This window comes from Ovis aries, chromosome 7 (genome assembly GCF_016772045.2).
Source record: "Ovis aries strain OAR_USU_Benz2616 breed Rambouillet chromosome 7, ARS-UI_Ramb_v3.0, whole genome shotgun sequence".
NCBI classification, from domain to species: domain Eukaryota; kingdom Metazoa; phylum Chordata; class Mammalia; order Artiodactyla; family Bovidae; genus Ovis; species Ovis aries.
In genome coordinates, this window is record NC_056060.1 from 45,162,362 (window position 1) to 45,176,368 (window position 14,007).

Sequence of the window (14,007 nt, forward strand, 5' to 3'; positions counted from 1 at the left end):
TCTCTTTTGTCTCTTGCATTGGCAGGTGGATTCTTTACCACTGTGCCACCTGGAAAGCCCATCCCCACCCTAAACAAAACCAGACCTTCCTGAGACTTCCTTGATGGTTCAGTGGCTAAGACTCTGTGCTCCCAATGCATGGGGCTTGGGTTCAGTCCCTGGTGGGGGAACTAAAGACACTGCAACTAAGACCTGGCACAGCCAAATAAATAAAAATAAATAAATATTAAAACAAAACAAAAAACCCTCACACCTTCCTGCCTCCTCGATAGCTGAAATGCCTTTAACAGAGGATAAGTTCTGGAATTTGACATATTAAATTAATAGCCACAATAAGAATAAAAATAAAGTAAGATAGGTGCGTAGAGAAAAGGTAAGTCAAAGGAACACATTATCAACACAGGAAATTCAGAAAGAGCAAGGGAAATATTTTGAAGAAGGTCCCTCTTTTGTCACCAAAGGAACACATTATCAACACAGGAAATTCAGAAAGAGCAAGGGAAATATTTTGAAGAAGGTCACCTCTTTTGTCGGTAAACTACCGACTTTACCTACAAGGGGAATGAATTTCGCTTCTGGCAAAATCAACAGCCTTCTATTGACCCCCAGGAATTTATATTCCAGGAACACACAGAGTGCAAAGATGAGGCAAAACAGCCCCTGCTCTCTGGTAGAAGAGAACTGCAATTATATAATAAAAGGGCCTTTCCATTGAGTGACAAGAGTCAATGATTCATTGAACAAAACATTTACTGAGCACAAAAAGGTAAAATGGTTGTCTGAGGAGGCCTTACAAATAGCTGAGAAAAGAAGAGAAGCTAAAGGCAGAGGAGAAAAAGAAAGATATATCCCTGAATGCAGAGTTTCAAAGAAAAGCAAGGAGAATAAAAAAGAGTCTTCCTAAGTAACCAATGGGCTTCCCTGGTAGCTCAGAGGTTAAAGTGTCTGCCTGGAATGCAGGAGACCCAGGTTCAATTCCTGGGTCGGGAAGATCCCTTGGAGAAGGAAATGGCAACCCACTCTAGTACTCTTGCCTGGAGAATCCCATGGACAGAGGAGCCTGGTAGGCTACAGTCCACGGGGTTGCAAAGAATCGGACACAACTGAGCAACTTCACAAGTAATCAATGCAAAGAAATAGAGGAAAACAATAGAAGGGAAAGACTAGAGATCTCTTCAAGAAAATTAGAGATTCTAAGGGAACATTTCATGCAAAGATGAGCATAGTATAGGACAGAAACCATATGGACCTAACAGAAGCAGAAGATATTAAGAGGTGGCAAGAATACACAGAAGAACTGTACAAAAAAGATATTAATGACCCAGATAACCATGAGGGTGTGATCACTCACCTAGAGCCAGACATCCTGGCCCCGAAGTCAAGTGGGCCTTAGGAAGCATCACTATGAACAAAGCTAGTAGAGGTGGAATTCCAGCTGAGCTATTTCAAACCCTAAAATATGATGCTGTGAAAGTGCTTCACTCTATATGCCAGCAAATTTGGAAAACTCAGCAGTGGCCACAGGACTGGAAAAGGTTAGTTCCAATCCCAAAGAAAGGCAATGCCAAAAATGTTCAAACTGCTGCACAATTACACTCAATCCACATGCTAGCAAAGTAATGCTCAAAATCCTCCAAGCTAGGCTTCAACAGTACATGAACTGAGACACTCCATATGTTCAAGCTGGATTTAGTAAAGGCAGAAGAACCAGAGATCAAATTGCCAACATCCATCAGATCATAGAAAAAGCAAGAGAATTCCAGAAAAACACCTATTTCTCCTTCATTGACTATGCTAAAGCCCTTGACTGTGTGGATCACAACAAACTGTGGAAAATCCTTAAATAGATAGGAATACCAGACAACCTTACCTGCCTCCTGAGAAATCTGTATGCAGGTCAAGAAGCAACAGTTAGAACCAGACATGGAACAACAGACTGGTTCCAAATTGGGAAAGGAGTACATCAAGGCTGTATATTGTCACCCTGCTTATTTAACTTATATGCATCATGAGAAACACTGGGCTAGAGGAAGCACAGGCTGGAATCAAGATTGCCGGGAGAAATATCAATAACCTCAGATATGCAGATGACACCACCCTTATGGCAGAAAGTGAAGGGGAACTAAAGAGCCTCTTGATGGAGGTGAAAGAACAAAGCAAACAGTTGGCTTAAAACTCAATATTAAAAAAACGAAAATCATGGCATCTGGTCCCATCACTTCATGGGAAATAGATGGGAAAACAATGGAAACAGTGACAGACTTTTTTGGACTCCAAAATCACTGCAGATGGCGACTTAGGCCAAAAATTAAAAGATGCTTGCTCCTTGAAGAAAAGCTATGACAAACCTAGACAGTATTAAAAAGCAGAGACATTATGTTGCCATCTAGTCAAAGCTATGGCTTTTCCAGTAGTCATGTATGGATGTGAGAATTGGACCATAAAGAAAGTTGAGTACCAAAGAATTGATGCTTTTGAACTGTGGTGTTGAAGACTCTTGAGAGTCCCTTGGACAGCAAGAAGGTCCAACCCATAAATCCTAAAGGAAATCAGTCCTGAATATTCATTGGAAAGACATGCTGAAGCAGAAGCTCCAATACTTTGGCCACCTGATGCGAAGAACTGACTCAAAGAAAAGACCCTGATGCTGGGAAAGATTGAAGGCAGGATAAGGGGATGACAGAGGATGAGATGGATGAATGGCATCACTGACTTCATGAGTTTGAGCAAGCTCCAGGAATTGGTGATGGACAGGGAAGCCTGCAGTGCTGCAGTCCATGGGGTCAGAGAGAGTCAGACATTCTCTTTCAGCGAGTGAACTGAAGAAGAATTACTACATTCCAGGTCCTGGGTTGGGTCTTCCTCGTTTCCATTTGGTTATCTGCTTTTCTTAATGCACAAAAGTGTCAAGCTGGCAGTCCCATCTGGAACACCAAAGAGGGAAACCACAGAGTGACTGGTCTCTGCCTTAGCAGGGCTGGACTAGGGCGAGGTAAGCGAGAGCTCCAGGATGCAAAAGCCAAGGAAGTCTTCATGTGTGTGTGCTTGCATGACCCGGAGAGTGGGCACCTGCTTGAATTTTGCACCCTAGCGCTCCACCTGGCTGTACTGGCAGAGCCTGCTGTGAGCCTGGGAGGGCTGGAGTTGGCATTTTTGGGTTTGGGTTACCTAAGACACCCCAACTCCCTGGTGAGGAATTACATCTTTCTCACTGTATCCAGTCCTGCGGAACTCTCCCATGGCCTTAATTCCCCAGAGACTAGGCTGGTGTGGGCGTCACATGCTCCCTTCTGGACTGTGACTCCTGGGCTGAATGAGTTAGTTTCTGTTTCTTTCCACTGTCTACAGTCTCCCTGAGTAATGCTGACATTCCAGTCGAAGTCACACCTCACAGCCTGCTACTCCAAGTGTGGTCCGTGGACCAGCATCACCTGGTGCTGGTGAGAAATGCAGACCCTCAGGCCTGTCCCAGACCACAGTCAGAATCCGCATTTTGACAAGGTCCCTCACTGCTCCCACCATGGCATGGCCCTTGCTGCAGCCCTTGAGGTTCACAACAGAGGGCCTCGCAAAGCAGCTTTGCTGAAAATGCACCACTTGTTCCACTGCAGGGGGCATGGGTTTGATACCTGGTCAGGGAACTAAGGTCCCACATGCTGTAGGGTCAAAAAAAGGAAAAAAGAAGTGGGGGCCAGGGGGCCAAGGGGCTCTCAATGTTGTTCAGGGATACTTGCCTCTTACAGATCCAGCCTCACTGTTTTCGGACATCCTAGTGATAGCAGACCCTGATACCACAGTTAATACTGTGAGGAGACAAAATAATGAGAATAGTTTTACCAAAGACAATGAAACATTGTATAATGTCTGCATTTCACCATTGACTTGAGTGCACCCTTAGAAAACTAAATGTAGCAAAAACCAGGGACATTTTTGGTAACTGTATGCTCTAGCAACTCTTTGTGGAGTTTTATACAAGCAATCTTTTATGAGTTATATAAAATGTTATAAATACAGAAAAAAAATGCACCACTTGCTGAAACTCAAGGAGGCTCAGGGCTGGCCCTGCCCTTCCCATTTGGGCCTCCCTCCCTGAGGAGTCCTCAGACATACTCACCTGGTGTTTTGTTAATCGCTGATTCTAAAATAAAATTTAAAAAAAGGTATTAATTTCATAAAATGATGCCAGCACCACCCTTTGAACAAGCCTCTTTCCAGAGGTGCACCTTTTTAAAGTGGAGGTGGGCAAATCAAGAGGCTACTTCAAAGCGTAAAGGTACCCCTCTCAGTTCACCTCAGTTCAGTTCAGTTGCTCAGTCGTGTCTGACTCTCTGTGACCCCATGAATCACAGCACACCAGGCCTCCCTGTCCATCACCAACTCCCAGAGTTCACTCAGACTCATGTCCATCGAGTCTGTGATGCCATCCAGCCATCTCATCCTCTGTCGTCCCCTTCTCCTCCTGCCCCCAATCCCTCCCAGCATCAGTCTTTTCCAATGAATCAACTCTTCGCATGAGGTGGCCAAAGTACTGGAGTTTCAGCTTCAGCATCATTCCTTCCAAAGAAATCCCAGGGCTGATCTCCTTCAGAATGGACTGGTTGGATCTCCTTGCAGTCCAAGGGACTCTCAAGAGTCTTCTCCAATACCACAGTTCAAAAGCATCAATTCTTTGGCACTCAGCCTTCTTCACAGTCCAACTCTCACATCCATACATGACCACAGGAAAAACCGTAGCCTTGACGAGACGGACCTTAGTCGGCAAAGTAATGTCTCTGCTTTCAATATGCTGTCTAGGTTGATCATAACTTTTCTTCCAAGGAGTAAGCGTCTTTTAATTGTCTTTTAATTGATCCAATACATCCCCCTGTATTGGATGTGCAAAGTCTTAACCACTAGACTGCCAGGAAAGTCCTATACTCAGTATAATAACCTATAAAGGAAAAGAATCTAAAAAAAAAAAAAATGCATGTATAACTGAATCACTTTGCTGTACACCTGAGACTATGACAACATTGTAAATCAACTATACTTCAAGTGAAAATAAAAAATATAAGTGGAAATAAGGATATTTAGATTTTTTTCAATGGTGATTTGAATGCAATCACCATCTGCAGTGATTTTGGAGCCCCCCAAAATAAAGTCTGACACTGTTTCCACCGTTTCCCCATCTATTTGCCATGAAGTGATGGGACCAGATGCCATGATCTTCGTTTTCTGAATGTCGAGCTTTAAGCCAACTTTTTCACTCTCCACTTTCACTTTCATCAAGAGGCTTTTAAGTTCCTCCTCACTTTCTGCCATAAGGGTGGTGTCATCTGCATATCTGAGGTTATTGATATTTCTCCCGGCAATCTTGATTCCAGCTTGTGCTTCTTCCAGCCCAGCGTATTCTTGAGCTAATACGAGATAGTGGTGGTTCTTTTTTAGAGACAGACCTCTGGTCTTTCTTCCTTTTAGAATGGGCCAGGAGAGTAGAGAAGAGGTGTCAACAACTCTAATACTTACTGATAGCCTACTACACACCAGACTCTGGTCATATATTTTTTATTCTTTAATGCTATCTTAAAGGACAGGCTTAGACAGAGGATGAAACAAAATCAGAGAGGCCAAAAGAACTTGCCTCAAATCATCCAGTGTCTACCTGGGAAGAACCAGACAGTGAACCCAGGTTCTATGTGTTGCTGATTCACAAGAACACATGAAACTTAACACATCACTGCGGCCAGCCTTTGCCCCATGTGAGAGTAGTGGTGGGGGTGATGACGGCTCTGGGTGTGCGTGTATGTGAATGTGCGTTTGGGGGTGGTGGGTTGGGGTGCTCAGGAGAGTCAAAGGCAAGTGTACAGTGAGAAGCTTGCCGACAGGCCCAACTCTTCGTGGCGGCAGGCCATGGCATCCATGAGATATGCAGTCAGCTTAAGATTCCACATGTTTGTAAATTAAAATGAGAGGACTAACAAGGACCTACTGTATACCACAGGGAACTATATTCAATATTTTTTAAAATTAAACATTTTGGGGGGGGGGCACGTGGCATGTAGGATCTTAGTTCCCCAATCAGGTATTGAACCGAGGCCCCCTGTATTTGATGTGCAAAGTCTTAACCACTAGACTGCCAGGAAAGTCCTATACTCAGTATAATAACCTATAAAGGAAAAGAATCTCGAAAAAAAATGCATGTATAACTGAATCACTTTGCTGTACACCTGAAACTATCACAACATTGTAACAACTATACGTCAAGTGAAAATAAAAAATATAAGTGGAAATAAGGATATTTAGATTTTTTTCAATGGTGATTTAATCAGTGCTCTTTTGGAGAACTATGACAACCTAAATTCTATCATGTTTTCTAATTCTTCTGGATCCCCTGCTTTTGCTGATACACTCAGTACACACCCCTGTAAGACCCACCTTAATACCAGTTCTGAGGTCGAGGGGACCTGGCCCAGCTATGTGGAAGTGGTGGTGACAGCTTCTACCTGGAGACCAGCAGTGCAAGGTGTGGTTAGGGAGGCGGGGAGGCTGTGAGCTTTAGAATGAGTTACTGCTCTAAGAATTTCTGGAGTGCCTGTTTTCCCCATTCCTGGGCTCTGAGTCAAGAATGTAATTGAAGCCAGGGGACAATAGAGTGTGAAAGGAAAGATGTCCCCTGGTGTCAGATACCCTGGCCAACCAGACCCACACAGAGCAGGTGCTTGGCTTTTGCTCCTGGTGCTGGCTGGGTCCCTGCACCCTGCCCCACACTCCGTGATAAAAGCCACAGCTCCTGCCTCTGTACCTCCAGGACGAGCTCTGACTGAGAAGAGCCTGCTTCCTCCTCCCGACCCCTTGTTTCCAGGCTAGAGATACAGAGGCAGGAGCCGTATCTCAACAGAGGAAACCATGAAGCAGGACCTCAGATGCCAAGGACTCCACCAGGAGGGAGAGGACTTTGTTACTGTCTGAATAAAAAGTTACCCTAGGTAACCTTCTGGTGTGTGGGAAGAGGATCAATAGCCGGGTGAGCTGGGTTTGCATAGTGTCACTGAGAAGCCCCCATCGTGCCCTGGTGGAGACACAGGACCTGCATGCTGTCTTCTGGATGGCAAGGGGGAGGTGGCTCCCAGAGGGCTGGTGATGGTTGGCCTTTCCATCTTGCAGGGTCTACTTAAGCCCTGCCTCTCCCACTGGAGAGGGGCTATCCTTATTGTTCATCAGTTTTGGATTTTAGGGGCTTTTTGGCCGCAATGTGCAGCTTGCAGGATCTTAGTTCCCCAAACAGGGATTGAACTGCCATCATTAGTAGTGAAAGTGCAGTGTTAACCACTGGACCGCTGGGAAATTCCCTGGATTTTAGTTCTGCAGGGCAATGAAACCTTATCTCCTTGTGATTTCAGGGGGAAAATCCAAGTGGGCTATCTGGCTCTGAACCATCCTGATGAACACCAGTCTTGAAAGAACAAGGGCGGCACCATACAGCAGCCTCCTAGGTGAGTATGGATGAGACAAGAGGCAGCCTTTTCCTTGAAGCCAGGGAGGGTGGCTGTAATGGCTGACGGCAGACACAAGACTCAGGTGTGTTTAAATAACAACACAAAAAAATGAAGCTCCCCCTCTCTGAGAGCTTGCTGTGTCAGACACTGTACTGAAACTTTACATGTAGCATCTCCATCATGCCCTGGATGCAGGTACTATTACTATCGCCCTCATCGTGCCAACAGAGACATTAACCAGCTTTCTCAAAGTCACACAACCAGTAAGTGGCAAAGTGACTTCAAAAATCTGGTCTTACTTCAAAGTCTGGCTTTTTTTGTTTTTGTAGTTGTTATGTTTTTATTTTTGTCACACAAAGAGGGAGAGAGGAGGCGAAGGGGCGGAGCCCAGCAACATCCCTGGAACAGACTCTGAGGCGTATGTTCTGAGGCATACATTCATTCGGGTTTGTTCTGAAATGGCAATTTCAGCCCTTGTTTCAGGAAACTCTCCACGCTGTTAATCTCAGGGCAAAAAACTTACAATAAACACCTCTCATCTGTTCACCACACGGGGATACAACACAGAATGTAAGACAAACCTGTTTGGAAAATGTCCTTAAACAAGAACAGGCAAAGCCTGGGATTTTGTCCTTTATCCTAGACCGTGTCCGTCATAGTGCAGTTTAAGTTTCTTCTATTGCTGCTTCATCCCTCTATCACCATTCACTACCAGTAGTTAAGGATCTTACCAAAAACGGAGGCAAGAGTGACCCTGAGCAGTGCCTTGGAGACTACACAACAGTTCAGTTCAGTCGCTCAGTTGTGTCTCTTTGCGACCCCATGGACTGCAGCACGCCAGGCTTCCCTGTCCATCACCAACTCCTAGAGCTTACTCAAACTCATGTCCATTGAGTCGGTGATGCCATCCAACCATCTCATCCTCTGTCGGCCCCTTCTCCTCCCGCCTTCAATCTGTCCCAGCTTCAAGGTCTTTTCCACTGAGTCAGTTCTTCGCATCAGGTGGTCAAAGTATTGGAGTTTCAGCTTCAGCATCAGTCCTACCAATGAATACTCAGGACTGATTTCCTTTAGGATGGACTGGCTGGATCTCCTTGCAGTCCAAGGGACTCTCTCGAATCTTCTCCAACATCACAGTTCAAAAGCATCAATTCCTCGGCGCTCAGCTTTCTTTATGGTCCAACTCTCACATCCATACATGACCACTGGAAAACCCATAACTTTGACTAGATGGACATCTTTGTTGGCAAACACCCATTATTCACTTTTATCAGCTTTGGGTCTAAACGTGGGTTACAGGGGAGAGTGGCTGCCATGAAAGCACCTGTTAAAGTTCAAGTTTGTGTGTTTATGTTGGTGGGAGGAGGTGGGGCAGAAACAGAGATAACATGGAACTGGATTTCTTAGAGCCCTCTATTTCAACCAGCTTGGAGAAACTGTCTTGTTTTAAGAACCCAAAGGCTGGAAATCAAATGGATTGTTCAGTCCAGGCTGGAGCAGGAATCACTTTATACTGATAGTTAAACAGTTTAACACTATATTTAGGGAATGCCTGCACTTAAAATAAATAGTTTTTTTCACCCCAAAGTGTATGTTTTCATTTCCTATGAGTCAGAAAATATACAAATTACAAAGAATTTCATATCAGTTCTAGTTACAAGAACAAAAAAATCAGAAAGAATCCAAATGTTCAAAAATAGGAGAATAACAAACTGTGGCATATTGACCATTTCATATAATGATACCCTGAAGACTAGGTTAGCAAAATAGGAAGGTGCTTATGCAAAGTTTTAAATAGAAAGTCTTCTGTATACACACAGGCAAAACACATGGAAAATAATTTTTTAAAGTGATGGTGAGACTTCTAGTGACCTTTTTTTAATAGATTTTCTATTTTTATAATCTTTTGTGACAAATAAACTGAGAAATGTTTGCAATTATATGGTGCCTTGTACTTTAGATGTACATTTGGCTTATTTACCTTGTAGTCCTATATCCAAATATGGCAAATAGGTTTTCATTTGAATTTCTAAATTGCTACATGAAATTTACATATTCCTTTAAATATGTAACACCTATTTATTGCTGTTATACAAGCTGGAGTTAATTCTCCTGGTTAGTCTTTTTCATCCAAATTTCATTATTCCATGTTAATCAGTAATACTTTATCTTTCTTGGGTCAGAATCCAAACTAGTAAAGTGAAAGGGAGCTGCCACTACCAAGCAATTCCTATGGATACAGCAGTACAGGGACTTCCCTGGTGGCCTAGGGGTTAAGACTCTGTGCTTCTAATGAATGGGATGAGGATGTGACCCCTGGTCAGGAAATAAGATCCCACATGCTGTATCCAAAAAATAAATTAAAAAAAAATAGTAGTGAAAGCCTATGTACATTACTTTCTGTCTTTCATGGAAGGCTGGAAGAAAGATTACCTAGAGATCCCCAGGGCTCCTATCCCATTAAGAAAGTTGAAGTCTGGCAACCCCAGCAGGTCAGGTGACTCTTCTCTAAGGGCCTCGGGAAAAGCATGGGGGAAGTCTTCCCACGGACTAAGTGAGTTCGTGGTGATGCTCATCCATCTGCTTTCCTGGGAAGCAAAGGCTGGCTCCCTGCAGACCTCCCTCGTGGAGTAGAAAGCTGATTTTGTAATCTCGAAGAGCCTATGTTTATTTAGGTATATGCTTCTCTTTGCTCTGAAGATTGGGAGATGCCCTAAGAGAAAAGCAAAAGTATAGTAAGATCCCAATTTTTTTGTTTTTTGGAAAGTCAATGTCATAAAACAAGAAATGAGGGCAGGGTAAGAGGGGAAAAGTTGTAAATTAAGTTCGATGAAAGAAACCTACAATAATGAGCAAAAAACTTGGCGGTGAGAGTAAACAGTAAGATCAAAGCAGACCTAAAGTAACAGAGCTCTTGTTTCAAGGTTTGAGAGGTAAGGGTGAGTCGCGCATGACTGTGGCTGAAATACTCAAGAAAATTATACAGCAAGCCCAGAAAAGCCTTTCCCATTGGTTTTAGGTACTTAAAAATCTTCCAGGAAGGGGGAGCACTGCCTGTTTTCCATGCACTTCTGTGTAATTTACTCTCATTTTGCCAATCATATCCTATTATTATTATTTCTTAACATGTCTGCATTGCCTCCTGTAGATTATAGACTTGGCGGCCAAAAATTCTATACTTTTCCCTCCAACCTACAGTCCCTAAAATAACAGGAGTGCTTTTTAAGTGGAAATGGAAATTCTTAGTCCTGTAAGCCAAATTACTGATGTATTTTTGGATGTTTCTTTTTGATTTGGACCATTAAAAAAAAGTTTCTAATGAATTTGTTACAACATTGCTTCTGTTTAATGTTTTGGTTTTTTGGCCACGAGGCATGTGGGATCTTGGCTCCCTGACTAGGGATCCAACCCACGCACCCTGCACTGGTAGGCAAAGTCTTAACCACTGGACTACCAGGAAAATCCCTACTTACAATTTTAATCTCCACATACTCTCTCGTCACTAGAAGACGATATAGAAACCCTTTCTATGTTTGAGAGTGAGCAGAATGAGATTATAATGAAAAACTACAGCTGGAGGGGAAAAGAACACAAGCCAGAAACAGGAGAAGGTCCAGATAGGAGTTTTCAAGCAGAGGATCAGGGATGGAAGAGATGTGAACAGTTCTGCCAGGATTTGAGACCAGAGACACTTCACTGAGTCACATTGTCTTTACACTGATTACATCTCTATTTCTAGACAAATTACCCGCCACATTCCTTTTTAATTTCTTGGGAAGGTGCTAAGGCAGACAGACCTGGAGTATCCTGGAAAAAGAGAGTACTTCGTGAGAACAGAGCAGGGAATCACATGATGGAAATGGTGGTCATTAAGCTCAAGTAAGCCACTGATGAATCACTTTCCAGCTGGGTCCTGAGATACAGATAAGCAGCCATCTCCACGAAGCTAGCACTTACCTTAAAAATGAAAATGAAAAACTCTTATTGCCTGGGTGCTGGTTCACACTTCTAATATGCTGATTGCTGGACTTTCAGCAACAATGCCAAACCCTTTTGGGATGGCAATGGTGCTCACTTTGGATAATGTTGTCTGTGACCACAGCATCACTCAAAGACTTAACTGGCAAACTGTTTTACTGTGAAACGTGCTTTTCAGAGGAAGTGGGCTTGGGACAGGGTTGGTGGGTGGAAGTCCTAAAGCAGGATATGGCCAGCCCATCAAAACCTGGTTCATCAGAAGGCCACAGAGAGGGCTATCGGATCCCATTGCATCTACTGGGGAATTTAATTTTCCATTTATGAGTCCAAGCAATGAGTTCCACTGGAAAGGCAGCATTTCAAACCCTGAGTTGATAGCAGGTCAGGACTCACTATCATCAACTGTACTCCTCTTACCTCCATCCCTATGCAGCATCCATCCAGGCGAGCCCACTCCTTTGTGCTTCTGGCCCAGCATGTCCAGTTGGCCCCTTGGGAGATAGAACAGTGTTCTGCGTGTTCCTGGGCCACATACAGAAGGGCTTTTCACCTTTCTCGTCACTAGCTTTCCTCTGGAGAAGGGGATCTACTGCAGTCCCTTAAGAATGAACGAGGGCTGATCTGTCTTCACTTACATTTGCTGCAAGGCCAACCATCAGGATCTGACGTTCTGTTCCCTTTCACTCAGCAACACATCCAAATGCAGTTCAAGAAATGGAGTAACATAAATTTTCAAGAGCCAGTATTTTGCTTAAAAATGATATGACTCTTGCTACTCTGAAACATTCTTCAACTTCTATGCACAGGTGATTATGCTGAAATTGTTACCTGAGCATTTGTGTCTGGGTCAATCAACAACCATATTGTGAATGCCTTTTATGTGGAAGTACCACTGCAAACCATGCACAGTCTACTGGAGATTGGTGCTCAGGATTTTCATTTCAAAAGGAAAAAGTTATTTCAGTTTCCCCAAGGACCCAATGCAAGGGGAAGAAAAGGCTTAGGTCAAGGACCAGAAGAACTGGAGACAGAGGCAGGGCAGGGGTGGGGAGTCCACACACATCACCTCGTTTAGTTCTTGGTTTTGTGAGGAAGTGCATAGGCAAACCATCTTTAAGGCTGGAGAAACTGCTGCACAAATGGTTAAGATTAACCAGGGGGCGCTCAGTAAGTGGTGGAGGACCTGAAGCAGGTCTCTGGTTTCCAAGCCCCACCCTGTGCTGCCTAGCCTGGAGGGGAACTGGGGCTGAACTCAAGCAGATGGTGACCTTGAGCAAGCCACCGAGCTCTCTAGCCTTGAGGATGATAAGCCTCCTTCCGGCTCCGCATCAGCATTTCAGTTATGGCATTAGCCTTGGCAGGCCCTGATAAGGCCTTGACTCCCCTCTTTGTTCTCCATGGCCTTGGTAACAGACAGAAGGCAAGCTCAAAGGCAGCAGGAACCAGTCTTATCTTTTAGGTCGATGCCTATTCGTCAAGAATTTGGCAAAAGTTGCAATCACATTAGTGAACCCTTAACATATCTTTATACATCATTTGACACAAAATTTATGACATCTGTCAGAGGAATGTAGCCCTGAAAACCCTCAATGTCAAAACGTGTATAAAATGGAAGGAACACTTCTTGCATTGCCTGCCATTCCTAGCAATTTCTTTTCCAAACCCATCTCCAATTTTTGAAATGAAGGCTCGCTGAACACCTCAGCATTTTGTTTTGATTGGAAAATTCAGAGGATTCTTTTTGGTATGTACATCTAAGGGCATTTTCTTTTTTAATCACATTTACAAATAGTGTTGAAAAGGTTAAAAAAAAATGGTTAAGATAAATTCAAGAAGTTTTTTGAAGTGAAAAAGAATTTTTCTTGGAGAAAAAAAAAATCAGGCCCAAGGTTTTAAACTCTGGAGGATACATAACATACACAAAAGTTAGATTTTGTTTCTGCTAATGATATCTCTAAGAGCAGTAAGTACTGTTTTCTTCAATGCCAGCCTCAAAAGTTTCCGAATATACCCACAAAGTGCTTTTCTTTTTTCCTTAATAAGACATCATAGAATTCCCATCACAATTTTTGGAAGATGCTTATATGCTTACCTTGTAACCTTTCTCTGAAGTTCCACATTGTTTTACACTGAAAAAGGCAACATGTCTGGCTGTGCATTCTGAAATCTGGGCCCGCTAAGTCCTGACAATGGAATTCAGAGTACGGACCTTGAATTCTTTGTCTGCACTACATGGTTTTCTAAATGGTGACTGTATCAGCGTCCAGCCTTGGTGTTGGCACTCGGAAGACCTGTCACTGCTCTCCCCTGACCTCACAGAGCAGCATGTTCAGAGAAGTTCACGCTGGGTCTGACCTAAGATGTGTGCCCCATGGGGACAGGGCGTTCTTCCTTTTCTATGTATCAGAATCATCAGTTAGTAACAATTCTATGAACTGGCATGAGGCCACAGTAATCCACTGATTTCATCTGGTCCCTGGAACCCGGGAGGAAGTTGGGCCCTAAACCACCCACAGGGGTCAGGGCAGCTGCAGGCTGACTCAGCCTCTGGCCT

The 14,007-nt window shown here is 43.7% G+C and overlaps 1 non-coding gene across 1 annotated transcript; it reads left to right on the forward strand.

Annotated features, from left to right (window-relative positions):
• Positions 1–918: 918 nt before the first annotated feature.
• TRNAS-GGA (transfer RNA serine (anticodon GGA)) lies at positions 919–990 on the forward strand. Its single transcript has one exon. It is a non-coding gene; the product is annotated as a tRNA-Ser (tRNA).
• Positions 991–14,007: the final 13,017 nt, after the last annotated feature.